The 12,333-nt window shown below is 29.7% G+C and overlaps 1 protein-coding gene across 2 annotated transcripts in view; it reads right to left on the bottom strand.

The window, feature by feature from the left end:
* LOC143228167 (putative glutamate receptor) overlaps nucleotides 1–12,333 on the bottom strand; it is a 68,745-nt gene that overhangs the window by 31,764 nt on the left and 24,648 nt on the right. The gene's annotated exons all lie outside the window — the stretch shown is intronic.

Genomic DNA, 12,333 nt, shown 5'->3' with positions numbered 1-12,333 from the left:
GTGTTCTAAACTTACTGAAAGTAACAGAAAAATAAGCTTTACTGTCTCAAAATGGTGTTCTAAACTTACTGAAAGTAACAGAAAAATAAGCTTTACTGTCTCAAAATGGTGTTCTAAACTTACTGAAAGTAACAGAAAAATAAGCTTTACTGTCTCAAAATGGTGTTCTAAACTTACTGAAAGTAACAGAAAAATAAGCTTTACTGTCTCAAAATGGTGTTCTAAACTTACTGAAAGTAACAGAAAAATAAGCTTTACTGTCTCAAAATGGTGTTCTAAACTTACTGAAAGTAACAGAAAAATAAGCTTTACTGTCTCAAAATGGTGTTCTAAACTTACTGAAAGTAACAGAAAAATAAGCTTTACTGTCTCAAAATGGTGTTCTAAACTTACTGAAAGTAACAGAAAAATAAGCTTTACTGTCTCAAAATGGTGTTCTAAACTTACTGAAAGTAACAGAAAATAAGCTTTACTGTCTCAAAATGGTGTTCTAAACTTACTGAAAGTAACAGAAAAATAAGCTTTACTGTCTCAAAATGGTGTTCTAAACTTACTGAAAGTAACAGAAAAATAAGCTTTACTGTCTCAAAATGGTGTTCTAAACTTACTGAAAGTAACAGAAAATAAGCTTTACTGTCTCAAAATGGTGTTCTAAACTTACTGAAAGTAACAGAAAAATAAGCTTTACTGTCTCAAAATGGTGTTCTAAACTTACTGAAAGTAACAGAAAAATAAGCTTTACTGTCTCAAAATGGTGTTCTAAACTTACTGAAAGTAACAGAAAAATAAGCTTTACTGTCTCAAAATGGTGTTCTAAACTTACTGAAAGTAACAGAAAAATAAGCTTTACTGTCTCAAAATGGTGTTCTAAACTTACTGAAAGTAACAGAAAAATAAGCTTTACTGTCTCAAAATGGTGTTCTAAACTTACTGAAAGTAACAGAAAAATAAGCTTTACTGTCTCAAAATGGTGTTCTAAACTTACTGAAAGTAACAGAAAAATAAGCTTTACTGTCTCAAAATGGTGTTCTAAACTTACTGAAAGTAACAGAAAAATAAGCTTTACTGTCTCAAAATGGTGTTCTAAACTTACTGAAAGTAACAGAAAAATAAGCTTTACTGTCTCAAAATGGTGTTCTAAACTTACTGAAAGTAACAGAAAAATAAGCTTTACTGTCTCAAAATGGTGTTCTAAACTTACTGAAAGTAACAGAAAAATAAGCTTTACTGTCTCAAAATGGTGTTCTAAACTTACTGAAAGTAACAGAAAAATAAGCTTTACTGTCTCAAAATGGTGTTCTAAACTTACTGAAAGTAACAGAAAATAAGCTTTACTGTCTCAAAATGGTGTTCTAAACTTACTGAAAGTAACAGAAAAATAAGCTTTACTGTCTCAAAATGGTGTTCTAAACTTACTGAAAGTAACAGAAAAATAAGCTTTACTGTCTCAAAATGGTGTTCTAAACTTACTGAAAGTAACAGAAAAATAAGCTTTACTGTCTCAAAATGGTGTTCTAAACTTACTGAAAGTAACAGAAAAATAAGCTTTACTGTCTCAAAATGGTGTTCTAAACTTACTGAAAGTAACAGAAAAATAAGCTTTACTGTCTCAAAATGGTGTTCTAAACTTACTGAAAGTAACAGAAAATAAGCTTTACTGTCTCAAAATGGTGTTCTAAACTTACTGAAAGTAACAGAAAATAAGCTTTACTGTCTCAAAATGGTGTTCTAAACTTACTGAAAGTAACAGAAAAATAAGCTTTACTGTCTCAAAATGGTGTTCTAAACTTACTGAAAGTAACAGAAAATAAGCTTTACTGTCTCAAAATGGTGTTCTAAACTTACTGAAAGTAACAGAAAATAAGCTTTACTGTCTCAAAATGGTGTTCTAAACTTACTGAAAGTAACAGAAAAATAAGCTTTACTGTCTCAAAATGGTGTTCTAAACTTACTGAAAGTAACAGAAAAATAAGCTTTACTGTCTCAAAATGGTGTTCTAAACTTACTGAAAGTAACAGAAAAATAAGCTTTACTGTCTCAAAATGGTGTTCTAAACTTACTGAAAGTAACAGAAAAATAAGCTTTACTGTCTCAAAATGGTGTTCTAAACTTACTGAAAGTAACAGAAAAATAAGCTTTACTGTCTCAAAATGGTGTTCTAAACTTACTGAAAGTAACAGAAAAATAAGCTTTACTGTCTCAAAATCAAAATGGTGTTCTAAACTAAACTTACTGAAAGTAACAGAAAAATAAGCTTTACTGTCTCAAAATGGTGTTCTAAACTTACTGAAAGTAACAGAAAATAAGCTTTACTGTCTCAAAATGGTGTTCTAAACTTACTGAAAGTAACAGAAAAATAAGCTTTACTGTCTCAAAATGGTGTTCTAAACTTACTGAAAGTAACAGAAAATAAGCTTTACTGTCTCAAAATGGTGTTCTAAACTTACTGAAAGTAACAGAAAAATAAGCTTTACTGTCTCAAAATGGTGTTCTAAACTTACTGAAAGTAACAGAAAAATAAGCTTTACTGTCTCAAAATGGTGTTCTAAACTTACTGAAAGTAACAGAAAAATAAGCTTTACTGTCTCAAAATGGTGTTCTAAACTTACTGAAAGTAACAGAAAAATAAGCTTTACTGTCTCAAAATGGTGTTCTAAACTTACTGAAAGTAACAGAAAATAAGCTTTACTGTCTCAAAATGGTGTTCTAAACTTACTGAAAGTAACAGAAAAATAAGCTTTACTGTCTCAAAATGGTGTTCTAAACTTACTGAAAGTAACAGAAAAATAAGCTTTACTGTCTCAAAATGGTGTTCTAAACTTACTGAAAGTAACAGAAAAATAAGCTTTACTGTCTCAAAATGGTGTTCTAAACTTACTGAAAGTAACAGAAAATAAGCTTTACTGTCTCAAAATGGTGTTCTAAACTTACTGAAAGTAACAGAAAAATAAGCTTTACTGTCTCAAAATGGTGTTCTAAACTTACTGAAAGTAACAGAAAAATAAGCTTTACTGTCTCAAAATGGTGTTCTAAACTTACTGAAAGTAACAGAAAAATAAGCTTTACTGTCTCAAAATGGTGTTCTAAACTTACTGAAAGTAACAGAAAAATAAGCTTTACTGTCTCAAAATGGTGTTCTAAACTTACTGAAAGTAACAGAAAAATAAGCTTTACTGTCTCAAAATGGTGTTCTAAACTTACTGAAAGTAACAGAAAAATAAGCTTTACTGTCTCAAAATGGTGTTCTAAACTTACTGAAAGTAACAGAAAAATAAGCTTTACTGTCTCAAAATGGTGTTCTAAACTTACTGAAAGTAACAGAAAATAAGCTTTACTGTCTCAAAATGGTGTTCTAAACTTACTGAAAGTAACAGAAAAATAAGCTTTACTGTCTCAAAATGGTGTTCTAAACTTACTGAAAGTAACAGAAAAATAAGCTTTACTGTCTCAAAATGGTGTTCTAAACTTACTGAAAGTAACAGAAAAATAAGCTTTACTGTCTCAAAATGGTGTTCTAAACTTACTGAAAGTAACAGAAAATAAGCTTTACTGTCTCAAAATGGTGTTCTAAACTTACTGAAAGTAACAGAAAATAAGCTTTACTGTCTCAAAATGGTGTTCTAAACTTACTGAAAGTAACAGAAAAATAAGCTTTACTGTCTCAAAATGGTGTTCTAAACTTACTGAAAGTAACAGAAAAATAAGCTTTACTGTCTCAAAATGGTGTTCTAAACTTACTGAAAGTAACAGAAAAATAAGCTTTACTGTCTCAAAATGGTGTTCTAAACTTACTGAAAGTAACAGAAAAATAAGCTTTACTGTCTCAAAATGGTGTTCTAAACTTACTGAAAGTAACAGAAAAATAAGCTTTACTGTCTCAAAATGGTGTTCTAAACTTACTGAAAGTAACAGAAAAATAAGCTTTACTGTCTCAAAATGGTGTTCTAAACTTACTGAAAGTAACAGAAAAATAAGCTTTACTGTCTCAAAATGGTGTTCTAAACTTACTGAAAGTAACAGAAAAATAAGCTTTACTGTCTCAAAATGGTGTTCTAAACTTACTGAAAGTAACAGAAAAATAAGCTTTACTGTCTCAAAATGGTGTTCTAAACTTACTGAAAGTAACAGAAAAATAAGCTTTACTGTCTCAAAATGGTGTTCTAAACTTACTGAAAGTAACAGAAAAATAAGCTTTACTGTCTCAAAATGGTGTTCTAAACTTACTGAAAGTAACAGAAAATAAGCTTTACTGTCTCAAAATGGTGTTCTAAACTTACTGAAAGTAACAGAAAATAAGCTTTACTGTCTCAAAATGGTGTTCTAAACTTACTGAAAGTAACAGAAAATAAGCTTTACTGTCTCAAAATGGTGTTCTAAACTTACTGAAAGTAACAGAAAAATAAGCTTTACTGTCTCAAAATGGTGTTCTAAACTTACTGAAAGTAACAGAAAAATAAGCTTTACTGTCTCAAAATGGTGTTCTAAACTTACTGAAAGTAACAGAAAAATAAGCTTTACTGTCTCAAAATGGTGTTCTAAACTTACTGAAAGTAACAGAAAAATAAGCTTTACTGTCTCAAAATGGTGTTCTAAACTTACTGAAAGTAACAGAAAAATAAGCTTTACTGTCTCAAAATGGTGTTCTAAACTTACTGAAAGTAACAGAAAAATAAGCTTTACTGTCTCAAAATGGTGTTCTAAACTTACTGAAAGTAACAGAAAATAAGCTTTACTGTCTCAAAATGGTGTTCTAAACTTACTGAAAGTAACAGAAAATAAGCTTTACTGTCTCAAAATGGTGTTCTAAACTTACTGAAAGTAACAGAAAAATAAGCTTTACTGTCTCAAAATGGTGTTCTAAACTTACTGAAAGTAACAGAAAAATAAGCTTTACTGTCTCAAAATGGTGTTCTAAACTTACTGAAAGTAACAGAAAAATAAGCTTTACTGTCTCAAAATGGTGTTCTAAACTTACTGAAAGTAACAGAAAAATAAGCTTTACTGTCTCAAAATGGTGTTCTAAACTTACTGAAAGTAACAGAAAATAAGCTTTACTGTCTCAAAATGGTGTTCTAAACTTACTGAAAGTAACAGAAAAATAAGCTTTACTGTCTCAAAATGGTGTTCTAAACTTACTGAAAGTAACAGAAAAATAAGCTTTACTGTCTCAAAATGGTGTTCTAAACTTACTGAAAGTAACAGAAAAATAAGCTTTACTGTCTCAAAATGGTGTTCTAAACTTACTGAAAGTAACAGAAAAATAAGCTTTACTGTCTCAAAATGGTGTTCTAAACTTACTGAAAGTAACAGAAAAATAAGCTTTACTGTCTCAAAATGGTGTTCTAAACTTACTGAAAGTAACAGAAAAATAAGCTTTACTGTCTCAAAATGGTGTTCTAAACTTACTGAAAGTAACAGAAAAATAAGCTTTACTGTCTCAAAATGGTGTTCTAAACTTACTGAAAGTAACAGAAAAATAAGCTTTACTGTCTCAAAATGGTGTTCTAAACTTACTGAAAGTAACAGAAAATAAGCTTTACTGTCTCAAAATGGTGTTCTAAACTTACTGAAAGTAACAGAAAATAAGCTTTACTGTCTCAAAATGGTGTTCTAAACTTACTGAAAGTAACAGAAAAATAAGCTTTACTGTCTCAAAATGGTGTTCTAAACTTACTGAAAGTAACAGAAAAATAAGCTTTACTGTCTCAAAATGGTGTTCTAAACTTACTGAAAGTAACAGAAAAATAAGCTTTACTGTCTCAAAATGGTGTTCTAAACTTACTGAAAGTAACAGAAAAATAAGCTTTACTGTCTCAAAATGGTGTTCTAAACTTACTGAAAGTAACAGAAAAATAAGCTTTACTGTCTCAAAATGGTGTTCTAAACTTACTGAAAGTAACAGAAAAATAAGCTTTACTGTCTCAAAATGGTGTTCTAAACTTACTGAAAGTAACAGAAAAATAAGCTTTACTGTCTCAAAATGGTGTTCTAAACTTACTGAAAGTAACAGAAAATAAGCTTTACTGTCTCAAAATGGTGTTCTAAACTTACTGAAAGTAACAGAAAAATAAGCTTTACTGTCTCAAAATGGTGTTCTAAACTTACTGAAAGTAACAGAAAATAAGCTTTACTGTCTCAAAATGGTGTTCTAAACTTACTGAAAGTAACAGAAAAATAAGCTTTACTGTCTCAAAATGGTGTTCTAAACTTACTGAAAGTAACAGAAAAATAAGCTTTACTGTCTCAAAATGGTGTTCTAAACTTACTGAAAGTAACAGAAAAATAAGCTTTACTGTCTCAAAATGGTGTTCTAAACTTACTGAAAGTAACAGAAAAATAAGCTTTACTGTCTCAAAATGGTGTTCTAAACTTACTGAAAGTAACAGAAAAATAAGCTTTACTGTCTCAAAATGGTGTTCTAAACTTACTGAAAGTAACAGAAAAATAAGCTTTACTGTCTCAAAATGGTGTTCTAAACTTACTGAAAGTAACAGAAAAATAAGCTTTACTGTCTCAAAATGGTGTTCTAAACTTACTGAAAGTAACAGAAAAATAAGCTTTACTGTCTCAAAATGGTGTTCTAAACTTACTGAAAGTAACAGAAAATAAGCTTTACTGTCTCAAAATGGTGTTCTAAACTTACTGAAAGTAACAGAAAAATAAGCTTTACTGTCTCAAAATGGTGTTCTAAACTTACTGAAAGTAACAGAAAAATAAGCTTTACTGTCTCAAAATGGTGTTCTAAACTTACTGAAAGTAACAGAAAAATAAGCTTTACTGTCTCAAAATGGTGTTCTAAACTTACTGAAAGTAACAGAAAAATAAGCTTTACTGTCTCAAAATGGTGTTCTAAACTTACTGAAAGTAACAGAAAAATAAGCTTTACTGTCTCAAAATGGTGTTCTAAACTTACTGAAAGTAACAGAAAATAAGCTTTACTGTCTCAAAATGGTGTTCTAAACTTACTGAAAGTAACAGAAAAATAAGCTTTACTGTCTCAAAATGGTGTTCTAAACTTACTGAAAGTAACAGAAAATAAGCTTTACTGTCTCAAAATGGTGTTCTAAACTTACTGAAAGTAACAGAAAAATAAGCTTTACTGTCTCAAAATGGTGTTCTAAACTTACTGAAAGTAACAGAAAAATAAGCTTTACTGTCTCAAAATGGTGTTCTAAACTTACTGAAAGTAACAGAAAAATAAGCTTTACTGTCTCAAAATGGTGTTCTAAACTTACTGAAAGTAACAGAAAAATAAGCTTTACTGTCTCAAAATGGTGTTCTAAACTTACTGAAAGTAACAGAAAAATAAGCTTTACTGTCTCAAAATGGTGTTCTAAACTTACTGAAAGTAACAGAAAAATAAGCTTTACTGTCTCAAAATGGTGTTCTAAACTTACTGAAAGTAACAGAAAAATAAGCTTTACTGTCTCAAAATGGTGTTCTAAACTTACTGAAAGTAACAGAAAAATAAGCTTTACTGTCTCAAAATGGTGTTCTAAACTTACTGAAAGTAACAGAAAAATAAGCTTTACTGTCTCAAAATGGTGTTCTAAACTTACTGAAAGTAACAGAAAAATAAGCTTTACTGTCTCAAAATGGTGTTCTAAACTTACTGAAAGTAACAGAAAATAAGCTTTACTGTCTCAAAATGGTGTTCTAAACTTACTGAAAGTAACAGAAAAATAAGCTTTACTGTCTCAAAATGGTGTTCTAAACTTACTGAAAGTAACAGAAAAATAAGCTTTACTGTCTCAAAATGGTGTTCTAAACTTACTGAAAGTAACAGAAAAATAAGCTTTACTGTCTCAAAATGGTGTTCTAAACTTACTGAAAGTAACAGAAAAATAAGCTTTACTGTCTCAAAATGGTGTTCTAAACTTACTGAAAGTAACAGAAAAATAAGCTTTACTGTCTCAAAATGGTGTTCTAAACTTACTGAAAGTAACAGAAAAATAAGCTTTACTGTCTCAAAATGGTGTTCTAAACTTACTGAAAGTAACAGAAAATAAGCTTTACTGTCTCAAAATGGTGTTCTAAACTTACTGAAAGTAACAGAAAAATAAGCTTTACTGTCTCAAAATGGTGTTCTAAACTTACTGAAAGTAACAGAAAAATAAGCTTTACTGTCTCAAAATGGTGTTCTAAACTTACTGAAAGTAACAGAAAAATAAGCTTTACTGTCTCAAAATGGTGTTCTAAACTTACTGAAAGTAACAGAAAAATAAGCTTTACTGTCTCAAAATGGTGTTCTAAACTTACTGAAAGTAACAGAAAAATAAGCTTTACTGTCTCAAAATGGTGTTCTAAACTTACTGAAAGTAACAGAAAAATAAGCTTTACTGTCTCAAAATGGTGTTCTAAACTTACTGAAAGTAACAGAAAAATAAGCTTTACTGTCTCAAAATGGTGTTCTAAACTTACTGAAAGTAACAGAAAATAAGCTTTACTGTCTCAAAATGGTGTTCTAAACTTACTGAAAGTAACAGAAAATAAGCTTTACTGTCTCAAAATGGTGTTCTAAACTTACTGAAAGTAACAGAAAAATAAGCTTTACTGTCTCAAAATGGTGTTCTAAACTTACTGAAAGTAACAGAAAAATAAGCTTTACTGTCTCAAAATGGTGTTCTAAACTTACTGAAAGTAACAGAAAAATAAGCTTTACTGTCTCAAAATGGTGTTCTAAACTTACTGAAAGTAACAGAAAAATAAGCTTTACTGTCTCAAAATGGTGTTCTAAACTTACTGAAAGTAACAGAAAAATAAGCTTTACTGTCTCAAAATGGTGTTCTAAACTTACTGAAAGTAACAGAAAAATAAGCTTTACTGTCTCAAAATGGTGTTCTAAACTTACTGAAAGTAACAGAAAAATAAGCTTTACTGTCTCAAAATGGTGTTCTAAACTTACTGAAAGTAACAGAAAAATAAGCTTTACTGTCTCAAAATGGTGTTCTAAACTTACTGAAAGTAACAGAAAAATAAGCTTTACTGTCTCAAAATGGTGTTCTAAACTTACTGAAAGTAACAGAAAAATAAGCTTTACTGTCTCAAAATGGTGTTCTAAACTTACTGAAAGTAACAGAAAAATAAGCTTTACTGTCTCAAAATGGTGTTCTAAACTTACTGAAAGTAACAGAAAAATAAGCTTTACTGTCTCAAAATGGTGTTCTAAACTTACTGAAAGTAACAGAAAAATAAGCTTTACTGTCTCAAAATGGTGTTCTAAACTTACTGAAAGTAACAGAAAAATAAGCTTTACTGTCTCAAAATGGTGTTCTAAACTTACTGAAAGTAACAGAAAATAAGCTTTACTGTCTCAAAATGGTGTTCTAAACTTACTGAAAGTAACAGAAAAATAAGCTTTACTGTCTCAAAATGGTGTTCTAAACTTACTGAAAGTAACAGAAAAATAAGCTTTACTGTCTCAAAATGGTGTTCTAAACTTACTGAAAGTAACAGAAAAATAAGCTTTACTGTCTCAAAATGGTGTTCTAAACTTACTGAAAGTAACAGAAAAATAAGCTTTACTGTCTCAAAATGGTGTTCTAAACTTACTGAAAGTAACAGAAAAATAAGCTTTACTGTCTCAAAATGGTGTTCTAAACTTACTGAAAGTAACAGAAAAATAAGCTTTACTGTCTCAAAATGGTGTTCTAAACTTACTGAAAGTAACAGAAAAATAAGCTTTACTGTCTCAAAATGGTGTTCTAAACTTACTGAAAGTAACAGAAAAATAAGCTTTACTGTCTCAAAATGGTGTTCTAAACTTACTGAAAGTAACAGAAAATAAGCTTTACTGTCTCAAAATGGTGTTCTAAACTTACTGAAAGTAACAGAAAAATAAGCTTTACTGTCTCAAAATGGTGTTCTAAACTTACTGAAAGTAACAGAAAAATAAGCTTTACTGTCTCAAAATGGTGTTCTAAACTTACTGAAAGTAACAGAAAAATAAGCTTTACTGTCTCAAAATGGTGTTCTAAACTTACTGAAAGTAACAGAAAAATAAGCTTTACTGTCTCAAAATGGTGTTCTAAACTTACTGAAAGTAACAGAAAAATAAGCTTTACTGTCTCAAAATGGTGTTCTAAACTTACTGAAAGTAACAGAAAAATAAGCTTTACTGTCTCAAAATGGTGTTCTAAACTTACTGAAAGTAACAGAAAAATAAGCTTTACTGTCTCAAAATGGTGTTCTAAACTTACTGAAAGTAACAGAAAATAAGCTTTACTGTCTCAAAATGGTGTTCTAAACTTACTGAAAGTAACAGAAAAATAAGCTTTACTGTCTCAAAATGGTGTTCTAAACTTACTGAAAGTAACAGAAAATAAGCTTTACTGTCTCAAAATGGTGTTCTAAACTTACTGAAAGTAACAGAAAAATAAGCTTTACTGTCTCAAAATGGTGTTCTAAACTTACTGAAAGTAACAGAAAAATAAGCTTTACTGTCTCAAAATGGTGTTCTAAACTTACTGAAAGTAACAGAAAAATAATAAGCTTTACTGTCTCAAAATGGTGTTCTAAACTTACTGAAAGTAACAGAAAAATAAGCTTTACTGTCTCAAAATGGTGTTCTAAACTTACTGAAAGTAACAGAAAAATAAGCTTTAACTGTCTCAAAATGGTGTTCTAAACTTACTGAAAGTAACAGAAAAATAAGCTTTACTGTCTCAAAATGGTGTTCTAAACTTACTGAAAGTAACAGAAAAATAAGCTTTACTGTCTCAAAATGGTGTTCTAAACTTACTGAAAGTAACAGAAAAATAAGCTTTACTGTCTCAAAATGGTGTTCTAAACTTACTGAAAGTAACAGAAAAATAAGCTTTACTGTCTCAAAATGGTGTTCTAAACTTACTGAAAGTAACAGAAAAATAAGCTTTACTGTCTCAAAATGGTGTTCTAAACTTACTGAAAGTAACAGAAAAATAAGCTTTACTGTCTCAAAATGGTGTTCTAAACTTACTGAAAGTAACAGAAAAATAAGCTTTACTGTCTCAAAATGGTGTTCTAAACTTACTGAAAGTAACAGAAAAATAAGCTTTACTGTCTCAAAATGGTGTTCTAAACTTACTGAAAGTAACAGAAAAATAAGCTTTACTGTCTCAAAATGGTGTTCTAAACTTACTGAAAGTAACAGAAAAATAAGCTTTACTGTCTCAAAATGGTGTTCTAAACTTACTGAAAGTAACAGAAAAATAAGCTTTACTGTCTCAAAATGGTGTTCTAAACTTACTGAAAGTAACAGAAAAATAAGCTTTACTGTCTCAAAATGGTGTTCTAAACTTACTGAAAGTAACAGAAAAATAAGCTTTACTGTCTCAAAATGGTGTTCTAAACTTACTGAAAGTAACAGAAAAATAAGCTTTACTGTCTCAAAATGGTGTTCTAAACTTACTGAAAGTAACAGAAAATAAGCTTTACTGTCTCAAAATGGTGTTCTAAACTTACTGAAAGTAACAGAAAAATAAGCTTTACTGTCTCAAAATGGTGTTCTAAACTTACTGAAAGTAACAGAAAAATAAGCTTTACTGTCTCAAAATGGTGTTCTAAACTTACTGAAAGTAACAGAAAATAAGCTTTACTGTCTCAAAATGGTGTTCTAAACTTACTGAAAGTAACAGAAAAATAAGCTTTACTGTCTCAAAATGGTGTTCTAAACTTACTGAAAGTAACAGAAAAATAAGCTTTACTGTCTCAAAATGGTGTTCTAAACTTACTGAAAGTAACAGAAAAATAAGCTTTACTGTCTCAAAATGGTGTTCTAAACTTACTGAAAGTAACAGAAAAATAAGCTTTACTGTCTCAAAATGGTGTTCTAAACTTACTGAAAGTAACAGAAAAATAAGCTTTACTGTCTCAAAATGGTGTTCTAAACTTACTGAAAGTAACAGAAAAATAAGCTTTACTGTCTCAAAATGGTGTTCTAAACTTACTGAAAGTAACAGAAAAATAAGCTTTACTGTCTCAAAATGGTGTTCTAAACTTACTGAAAGTAACAGAAAAATAAGCTTTACTGTCTCAAAATGGTGTTCTAAACTTACTGAAAGTAACAGAAAATAAGCTTTACTGTCTCAAAATGGTGTTCTAAACTTACTGAAAGTAACAGAAAAATAAGCTTTACTGTCTCAAAATGGTGTTCTAAACTTACTGAAAGTAACAGAAAAATAAGCTTTACTGTCTCAAAATGGTGTTCTAAACTTACTGAAAGTAACAGAAAAATAAGCTTTACTGTCTCAAAATGGTGTTCTAAACTTACTGAAAGTAACAGAAAAATAAGCTTTACTGTCTCAAAATGGTGTTCTAAACTTACTGAAAGTAACAGAAAAATAAGCTTTACTG

Source organism: Tachypleus tridentatus, chromosome 10 (assembly GCF_004210375.1).
Source record: "Tachypleus tridentatus isolate NWPU-2018 chromosome 10, ASM421037v1, whole genome shotgun sequence".
NCBI lineage: Eukaryota > Metazoa > Arthropoda > Merostomata > Xiphosura > Limulidae > Tachypleus > Tachypleus tridentatus.
The sequence above is the reverse complement of the archived record's forward strand: the minus strand, read 5'-3'. Positions and strand labels throughout refer to the sequence as shown.